Source organism: Canis lupus, chromosome 6 (genome assembly GCF_003254725.2).
Source record: "Canis lupus dingo isolate Sandy chromosome 6, ASM325472v2, whole genome shotgun sequence".
Classification (NCBI taxonomy): Eukaryota; Metazoa; Chordata; class Mammalia; order Carnivora; family Canidae; genus Canis; species Canis lupus.
Genome location: NC_064248.1, coordinates 45,689,042 through 45,699,491, shown reverse-complemented (window position 1 = coordinate 45,699,491; position 10,450 = coordinate 45,689,042).

Here is a 10,450-nt window from a genome sequence, read left to right as displayed (position 1 = left end):
CCACCTTCAGCCTACGGTGTGATCCTGGGGTCCCTGGATCAAGTCCCACAGTCAGGCTTCCTGCATGGAGCCTGCTTCTCCCTCTGCCTATGTCTGCCTGCCTCCCTCTGTGTGTGTGTGTGTGTGTGTGTGTGTGTGTGTGTGTGTGTGTCTCATGAATGAATAAATAAAATCTTAAAAAAAAAAAAAGAAGGAAGGGGGAAGTTCATAGATCTGAAGAAGGAATCAGTTGAAGTCACTGAATACTGTTCATCCCTCCACTAGTAAACTTCTTATACTTTTGCATAATTTCCCTTAACTTTCAAAAATTCATTGCAGCATACTATCAATTCTAATCACAGAAATTTGAATTACCTCCAAGAATGCTAAGATTGCCACCCTAGCTTCTAAAATAGCCACTCTTTCTCTGTACTTTATCAACAGGATAAAGAAGTCCTTATTAATGGTTGGAATTAACAAAAATTTTAATAGAAATCCAGTAATAGAGTACTAAAAAGAACAGAAAGAGCATATCTAGAGTATTACTTCTAAAAGTACCTAACAATTAGTAGGTGCTTATTAGGTGCTCTAAATTCTTCACATGTATTAAGTCATTTAAAATCATCTGAGGTAGAAAACATCTTTATTACAATTGTGGATGCCATAATGACTCTAAATTCCCTTTATTGTCCTTTTACATGACCCTTATTTAACTTTCAATAAGCCTGAGAAATTAATGTGATTTGTTTTTCCTTGCAAGAATATTAATTTTAAGACCTACATATGACATAATATAATTTATAAGGGGGTTTTCACTTGTTTAGTGCTCTCCCACTCAACATCCATGTGAAAAGAAATTTGTGACTTATTTATTAGAATTTTTAAATTGATTTTGATATTGTCCTGGTAACTTGCTGTGACCCAGAACCTTCTCTTATAATAAAAGTGGCATTAATAGGCCATTTCACTGAAAATATGCAATTATTAAAACTAAAAAAAATATTATTTTTATTCTCTACATCATGCATATGTGAGCATTATGTACAGTTGGAAATTTGCAAATTTTAAAAGCCCTTACAGTCTTAAAGCAACAGTGTTTCATATATATGTATGTGTATATATCTACATGTATATATATATGTGTGTGTATATTTTTTGTGTATGTGTATATATATATACACACACACACAAACACACACACACATACACATATATCACCAAAGCTCACATATGGTTAGAAACTAAATTGAGAGAGTATTTTTAATTGGATTATTCATAATTAGATTTTTTCCCAAAGATGATGAAATGAACTTTTGGATATATAAGGTTGATAGTTTTCATTACATTTATTTTGGTGAAATAATAAAAATTTAAATGTCACAATATCTCTTTCACATAGTATTTAAATTACTTTTGTGGATTATTAGAATGTCTTTAAAATAGAAGAACTTAGCTTTGTAGTTCCTCTATAGGGAAAAACCTAGCTTTCCTTACTGTGTGTTTCTTCCTTGTGCATCTCCTTTACTACTTAAAATATAAGCAGACTCACAAAGAACACTTCACTTCCGACACTTCTGGTCACCAAATGTGTGGAGGTTTTTCCCCACATCAAGCAATTCTTTGTGATACTAGCTGGATGTCTTACATTTCAACTCAGCTCTGACACTATCTACCTAGAGAGAATGTCAGGTCCCACAGGTTAAGGGTTCAGTCATTCAAGACTACTCTTACTCTACTTCAAATGCCAACCTCAAGTTAGGTCTCCAACTTATCGACAACTTCGGTCCAATTTGACTATAAATATAATCTCCAATTGGAGTTTACCACAGAGGTTCCCCTATTCAGGTTCAATTAACATGTTACAGTGATTCACAGCACTCAAGGCAACATTTACTTGGGCTTACCAATTTATTAAAGGACATGATAAAGGACCCAGATGAACAGCCAGATCAACAGATACATAGGGTGAGGTATGAGAGGGTCCTAAGCACAGGACATCCTGTCTCTGTGATGTCTGAGTCTTTCACCCAACTGGTATGGATATGTTCACCAAACTGAAAGCTCTCAGAACTCTGCTTTTGGGATTTTATGGAAGCTTTCTCATGTAGGCATGATCAATCATGAATTCCATTTTCAGTCTTTCTCTCTTCTCAAGAAAATGGGGCATGGGGCTAAAAATTCCCAGTTGTGGCTTTTTCTTGTCTGTGACCAATCTATCCAGGAGCCATTAGGATCCTACCAAGAGTCACCTCATTAGAATAAAAGACACTCTAATCATCCAGGAAATTACAAGGGTTTCAGGAGGCCTGTGCCAGGGACAAGTCGAAGACCAAATATTAGAACAAGAGATGTCCTTCATGTTCTTATCACTTAAGAAAATACAGGGGTTTCAGGAGCCCATGTCACCAGCCATGGGCAGAGACCAATACATAAGTCTTATTATAAATCACAACGTCACAGTCTCAATCTGAAAGTAACATACAGCCTACTTAAGATGAGCTTAAGGTCATTTGTAAAGTTCTCCAGCTCCCAATATACACTAATTATATAGATCATAATTGTTAGTCTAATTTGCACCATATAATGAAATAGAAATAGGGCACCTGATCTCTTTTATTGAGCTTATTCTCCAGTGGAAAAAATTAGGTTTTAATTTTTTTAGAGTGTTAAAGAAATATATAACAAAACATCATAATAAAGTGCTAAAATATGCAATGTACTTTAAGAGGGTATTACAAGTGGACATAATATATTTTTTAATTTTTTAAAAGATTTTTATTTATTTATTCATGAGAGACAGAGAGAGAGAGAGAGAGAGAGAGAGAGAGGCAGAGACAGGCAGAGGGAGAATCAGGCTTCCTGCAAGGAGCCCAATGCATGACTTGATCCCGGATCCCAGGATCACACCTTGAGTGGAAGGCAGACTGCTCACTCCCTGAGCCACCCAGGGATCCCACTAGGAATAATTTAGAATAGGGATTCAGAAAAAAACTTTCCTGATGAAATGACATTTAAGCTGAGTCTAGAAGGATGGGTATGAATTGGGCAGGAAGCATGTGTTTGGGTTGAGGAGGATTCTAGATCAGAAGCACAATTTGAAAGCTCTGAAGAAAAAAGTGTGATGGTTATGGGAGCGTGTGAGTCTGATATGACTGAATTACTGTAAAGGCTAATGGGGCTTCAGCTCAATCTGGAGAATATATAGGTCAGAACATGCCAGGTTTTACTGGTCAAATTAAGAATGTGGGATTTGTTATATGTATGGTTGAGGACCATTGGAAGGTTTTAAGAAGGAGAATCATATGTTTGGATCTGCATTTTATTATTTATTTATTTATTTATTTATTTATTATTTTATTTTATTTTATTTTATTTTATTTTATTTATTTTTTATTTAAAAAAATTTTGGATCTGCATTTTAAACAAAAACAATCACTCTCTTTCTTTTGTAAATAACTATTTAAAGAACAGCCAAAAAAGGAGATGGGAAGGCCCAACCAGCAGAGGAATGAGAAGACCTGAGTAAAGATGAGGTACATTGAGGACAACTTGAAAAGGATTAGTGATTAATTAGACGTATTGAATGAGTGAGAGGGAATATATTTAAAAAAAAAAAAAGACTCTACATTTGTTTGTATTAGCAACATCAAAGTGATTTTTAAAAGTCTTTTATCTGTTGGTTATCTGATCCATGTCACTGTCAAAGCAAGAAAATTCGTCATTTAGTTAAATCAAAATTTATCTGGTTCATATTCCTCCAAAAATGGTTCCATCTGTCAAGTAAAGTATATTTTACTAGGATTTATTAGCTATGATATAGATATGACCACCGAAAATGATAGAATGTGTTTCTCCAGGCATCTAGCTAATTAGAATTAAACTCATTACTTAAAAGACCCTGAGACTCAAATGTGACATAACTGGACATAACACCAAGGAGAAAAAAACAGAGGCACAGACTTCCAGATTTACCAAGCTTCTCAAAGCCTGTATTTTTTCAAAAAGCAAAGCTCAGTTTATAGAAACTCACATGGTTTTTAGTAACTTTGAAAAGTGCTATGGACTAGAAAAAGAATCTGGCTAATTATACAATGTGGAAATTTGAGAGTTTTAAGAAGCAACTCCTAAAGAATTAGAAATATACATTGGAGAAGTAATTTATATAATTGAGCAGTTTTATAAGCATATTCAATTCTTTGGCTATTATCTCAGGAACAATAAGAATTAGTGAAGACCATTAGGCAAATATGTTAAGGTATTTTTCAAGAAATATATGTATTTAAAATATTATGTCTACAGAGTAGACAATAGATTGTAGATATTTTAAAAATATTATAGGATTGAGTTTCTAAAAAAAATTATAGCAACCCAAGCAAACAAGGTGATCCTTTATGTAAGGCAGTATCTCTGAGATTTAAGATTCAGAAACTTCAAGATATTTAACAGATGTTTTTAATAGATGTTATGGTATTCACATTTGACAGGATAATTAAATAAAAACCATGAATAAGGAGCATTCATCACTTTTTCCTGTGATTCACTGTATAAGTGCTTTACTTTTAAATTGTAAACATCACAGTAATGCTTTATATAAACATCTAATTCATAACATGTAGCTTACTAAACTGAATTTTTAAAAAAGTGAATAGTTTGCTGAAGTTCAGAAACTCTAAGTGACAAAACTATGTTTTAGACCTTTTGATCTGGTTCTAGAGAGTAGTTATGGTATAGAACAAGAAATATGAAGCAAGGGTAAAACCTGTTTTTTCTACTTAGAAAACTGTCTGGATGTAATACCAAAAATAATTGAGTATCTAAAACTGAACAATTTAGAATCAGAACCTGAGCCCAAATAACCCCATGATCATATGTTCTATGAGGTTCTATGTGAGATAGAGTTTGTAAAGAGTCATCTAAAGCTGACAACAAGTTTCCTTCTTCTCAAAATGTCTGAATTGCTTTTTTTTTTCCTTCACAGTTTTGGTAGAAAGTTTTAGGTATTGCTTTATTTTTTAATTGAATAAGTTCCAAATTTTAATCTGTAAAGTCTCATAGATCTATTCTTTTAGAGATTGGTGAATGTCTTCCCAAGGCCTAGATAATAGGTCTTTTAGGTATGTATGTATGCCTGCAATTTCTGTTGCAACTTTGGAATCTAATCTTGATGACTCCAAGGTAGTTACAGACGATATGTAAAGGAATGGTCATGGTTGTGTTCCAATAAAACTTTATTCCTAAACAGGTGTCCAATTAATGGGATCAAGTTTGCTGATGCTGGGTGATACATAGTGAATATAAATATATAAGCAGCTCAACCTAAAGAAGACAATGTTATAGTGTGAAAATAATTTTACTTAAATCAATAAAATAAGCTATGTTCTTAAAAATAATGTATGCAGTAAGTTTTGTTTAGACTAAACGTTGTCCAATCAGAGTATATTTTTTTATTAAAGAGAATCAAAGAAAATATTGTTGTTGTTAAAAGAACCTACTGAAATTTGCAATAACCAGTACTACTTTTATACTTGGCATTGTTGAATTTTCTATTTAAGCATTATTTAAAATATCTACTTAATTATCTAGGGAAATGAAATTTCAGTTCACTTTAATGTTTATTATCAATTGAGTACTCTCATTCTATGTGTTTGCATATTTGCTTGTACATCAAGTCCTGCAGAAATATAAATAATTTTTGTCAGGTAGAAAAGCAGTTTTGTAGATTATTGCTATCTTTGCTGGCAGTGGATTAACCAGATATGTCTCCAACTTGAAATGTGTTTCCTAATGTAATCTGTAACTTCATCTCACATTCCTGTCACTTGTTTACTATGTTACTGGTTCTCTCATTAATGAGACAATAAATATGTTCATTCTATGTTTTTATAAAGTAATTTTTAGCATCTTTAACATTTAAAAATTATACTTTGATGGTATTTCACATGTAAGGCTTTATATTTTTGAGTAAAACTCAACGTAACATTTTGATTCTTGAAAACCCTCTAGCCAGTGGCTATTTTTCATTTAAAGATTTTATTTATTTATTTGAGAGAGAGAGCAGGTACAAACAATGGGGATGGGCAGAGGAAGAAGCAGAATCCCCGCTGAGCAGGGAGCTGATGGGGACAGGGGCTTCATCCCAGGACCCTGGGATCAGCAGAAGGCAGATGCATAACTAGCAGAGCCACCCAGACACTCCAGGGGTTCTTAATCTTCCTTTATCAGAAGCCTCTCAGTCAATGGATGGAGAATAAGGAATCTCTTTCTAGAACATATATTTAATCACAATTATGTGGAATGTTCATTCATAAGCTACTCTTTGAGTCTCATTTAAAAATTCTTGAATTTAAGTGGAGCTTGTTTAATTTTCTAAAGTATATCCTTTCAGTTTATTTTTTAAAAAATAAAGTCAGTATTCGAAGCACCTTCGGATACAAATAACCTCCATATCCATCACTTTTATGTGCTCTCTAGTCTCCTCTGACAAAATTCATATTCTAATTTATTTATGTAGATCGAAATAACTGTTACAGTGTTTCATCTTCTTGAAATATTTGTGGTTTAACACTAAGCAAAGGCTATGTCAAAGTATAAAAAAAAGTGGAATTTTAAGCATTGGTTAGCCAAATATAAATGAGGACAGATAACATTTCATAGATATGTAATTCCTTGGTCTCTCTATCCAATAGGACTTGAGCTGATCAATGGAGAGTAACATCTGCATGCTGGCTCCAGAGATTTATCATGAAATCAACTGGGGTCTTCCTCGTTTGTGTATCATTGTATAATTAGCATGCAATATTAACTCTTGGGATTCTCCTATCTTCTTTAGTATGAGTACATATGCACGCCTGGATATGAATTTCTCTGATTAGTTTAATACACATCCACTTTAAATTCACTTGACACTTATATTTTGCTTTTTAATCTCTAAATTATCATTTTTCCCATTTCAGATTCATCTGACTCATCTCTCCAATTAAATGTTACATTACATTCATGTTGGAATTATTTTTATTCTCTTCTTTCCAGCTAACTTGTGGAAACTATAATTGTTTAATGTACACATAGAAATATTAGTGAAATAAAACATTGAAGATAATTTTATTTTAAAGATTTTATTTATTTATTCATGAGAGACACGGAGAGAGAGAACGAAAGAGAAAGGCAGAGGGAGAAGTAGGCTCCATGCAGGGAGCCTGACGTGGGACTCGATCCCGGGACCCCAGGATCAAGCCCTGGGCTAAAGGCAGCACTAAACTGCTGAGCCACCAGAGCTGTCCTGAAGATAATCTTAGGAGATTGTGTGGCTATTGTGTGACAGGTAAATGATATTATAGTGGGAAAATGTGGTTTTCTTTCACCAAAAATGAGACTTTCTCCAAAATGTGATTTTTTAATTCAAAATAAAACTCCTCAAAATAGATTTGTTTGGGAATCTCAATTGTAGAACAGATAAGTTCCCAAATGTGTTCTTGCTTTCTTGGGAATATATCATAAATTCTCATATATCAGAAAAATCAATGAATCTTATACATTTTCCTCCTATTCAATTCCTCAGTATGGTATCAGCAGATGGCACTGTCGGAATAACCCATTTAAATTAATTTCTTCGGTACTTAGGTTATTTTTAAATTATTTTAAGTGTACGCATGGGACACAGGATGGTTTTGTTAAGAAGCATAAAGAACACTCATTGTATATTTAATGCAAAATGTAATCATTTAGTTGGCACACTCAGATTGACAATTAGCTTCTCATCTTCAACTTCATACCAGAAAATGAATGTTTCCCTTGAATTAATGGCCATGAAATTTTGCTTTTGTATCAACAGGAGGTTTCCTGTTTCATTTCTTTGTGAAGATGAAATTGCCTTAAGTCTTGGGTGGCTATAACAAAATACTACAGACTAGATAGCTTAAAAATAACACAAATTTATTTCTCACAATTCTAGGGGTGGAAGTCTGAGATCAGGATGTGGTTTTCTTTCACCAAAAATGAGACTTTCTCCAAAATGTGATTTTTTTTAATTCAAAATAAAACTCCTCCTTGATAGCACTGTGCAAATTCTTATGCGAGTTCAATGCAAAACTGAATGTTGGTTCAACTTGGAACAAGAATGAACTTTCTAGTCACAGCTTTATGTAGAGTGACTAAAACTGTTGAACCTACCTAATAGCTCAACTTTTTCCTCTGACCAATCCTGCTTCCTCAGATACTGATAGCATGAATATTCCTTAATAAATATCCTGCACGGTAAAAAAAAAAAAACAAAAAAAAACGAGGGCCCCAATTCAGGTCTTTTCATGTCCTCCCACAGTGGAATGGGTGAGCTAGCTCTCTGGAGCCTTTTATATAAGGGTATTATGCATTCATAAGAACTTCACCATCATGACCTAATCATTTGCAAAAGCCCAACTCCTTATTTTGTCACCTTAGGCATTAGGTTTTCAACATAAAAATTGGGAGGTCCAGGTGGGGCACAGTCATTCAGACCATAGCCCCCTAAGCGAGGTATGGTCTTGTTTCTCTGTCTTTTTGAGGTACCTAAATTGGTACCTAAATCCACAATTATAATACCTGAGCCTTTACTCTCTTCTGCCATACAGCTCTACACCATTACGTGCTTTAATCCTTTACTTTTCTTTCTGATATTGCAAGGGATATCTAGAAAGAATAGAACTGGTATTGTCTGTGATGCTGTCTAAAAACATATTACAGTGAGATGCCATTTTCAACTATTGGATGGGCTCAGTAAGCAGGCTGGTGAAACGCAGCGATTGCAAAGATGTGGAGAAATGGTTACACACAGTCATTTCTGTTAAGGAAGTAAATTATAGATTTATAAAATTTTCATGTTATTACTATTTAAATTTTAAATGTACCTAAACTTCTATTCCATAATTACACCTTGAAGCCTATATCCTGCCAAAATAAAAGCAATATTTATAAAGATACATGGGCAAGATATTTATCGTAGCAACATTTGTTATAGTAACACAAAACAAAAATTATTAACAACTTCACGTTTATTACAGAAAAATAATATGTATTTTATAATTTATTCTTATTTTTTAAAAGATTTTATTTATTTAGTCATGATAGAGAGAGACAGAGACAGAGACAGAGACACAGGCAGAGGGAGAAGCAAGCTCCATGCAGGGAGTCCGATGCGGGACTCGGTTCCGGGTCTCCAGGACCACGCCCTGGGCCAAAGGCAGGCGCTGAACCGCTGAGCCACCCAGGGATCCCCTTTATTCTTATCTTTATACATTATGCTACTATTAAAAAGATTGAATTAGATCAGCACATATTATATCAGAAAGAGATCTATGATATATCAAGTTTAAAATGTTGCAAAGTAATCAGTATAGTATATTCCAATATCTTTAAAAAAGAAAATCTCTCTTTCTCTTTGTCTCTCTCTCTTGCTCTGACCCACTTTCATTTGTCTCTCTTTGTCTACACACACTCACAGAAACACTCATATGCATATACATACATATATTTTTTCTGGATAGGCCTTGAGAAGTTATGAATGACTACATAGCATACTTTTATGCATATACATGTAATAATCTAACAAAATATTTGTTTCTGAATATACATAACTTCTATAATGTATATATCACTTATCTCTACATATTTTATGTAAATCTACATAGTCTAAGGAGTGGTACTGGGGAAAGTATGAGAGAGATTATTGTTTTTCCATTTGTATACAATCTGTACTGCTTAATTTATTACAAAGAACATTCTTAAATTTGAAATTATAATAATCAATTGATAAATCAAAAGTTAAAGATAACTAAAGGAAATAAAATAAGATCTGAAAACTAATAACATGAAAGATTATAAGGATATGGTATTTGAAAATAAAAGAGTCAAACATTACTTTTGAAAAGACTATTTTTGTAGTAAATGATAAATAACAATCTTTGAATTTGTGCTTCCCACGTTCCCATTGAAATGACTAACCAAAACATAAGATGTAAAGTTACGACAATACTTATTACTAGAAATATTATATACAGAATCTACAAAAAAAAAGTTAAACTCAGAAGCAAAGAGTCTAGAATGGTGGTTGCCAGATGCTGGAGAGTAGAGGTAACCGGGAAATATTGGTTAAAGGGTACAACTTTCCAGTGATAAGATGGGTAAATTCTGAGGATCTAATGTGCAGCATGGTGACCACTGTTAATAATATATATTGCATACTTGAAGGTTGCTAAGAAAGTAGATTTTGAGCATTCTAACCACATAGGGGGAAAAAGAAAGTAATTATAACAGATGATGGATATGTTAATTAATTTGTTTGAGGTGAACACAGTATACTTATATCAAATCATCACATTGTATACTTTATGTACAATTTTATTTGTCAAATATATCTCAATAAAGCTGGAAAATAGGCCAAACAATCAATCAATTTCTAATAAGAAAAAAAAATATCTGTCAAAGTTTAGGTTACAGG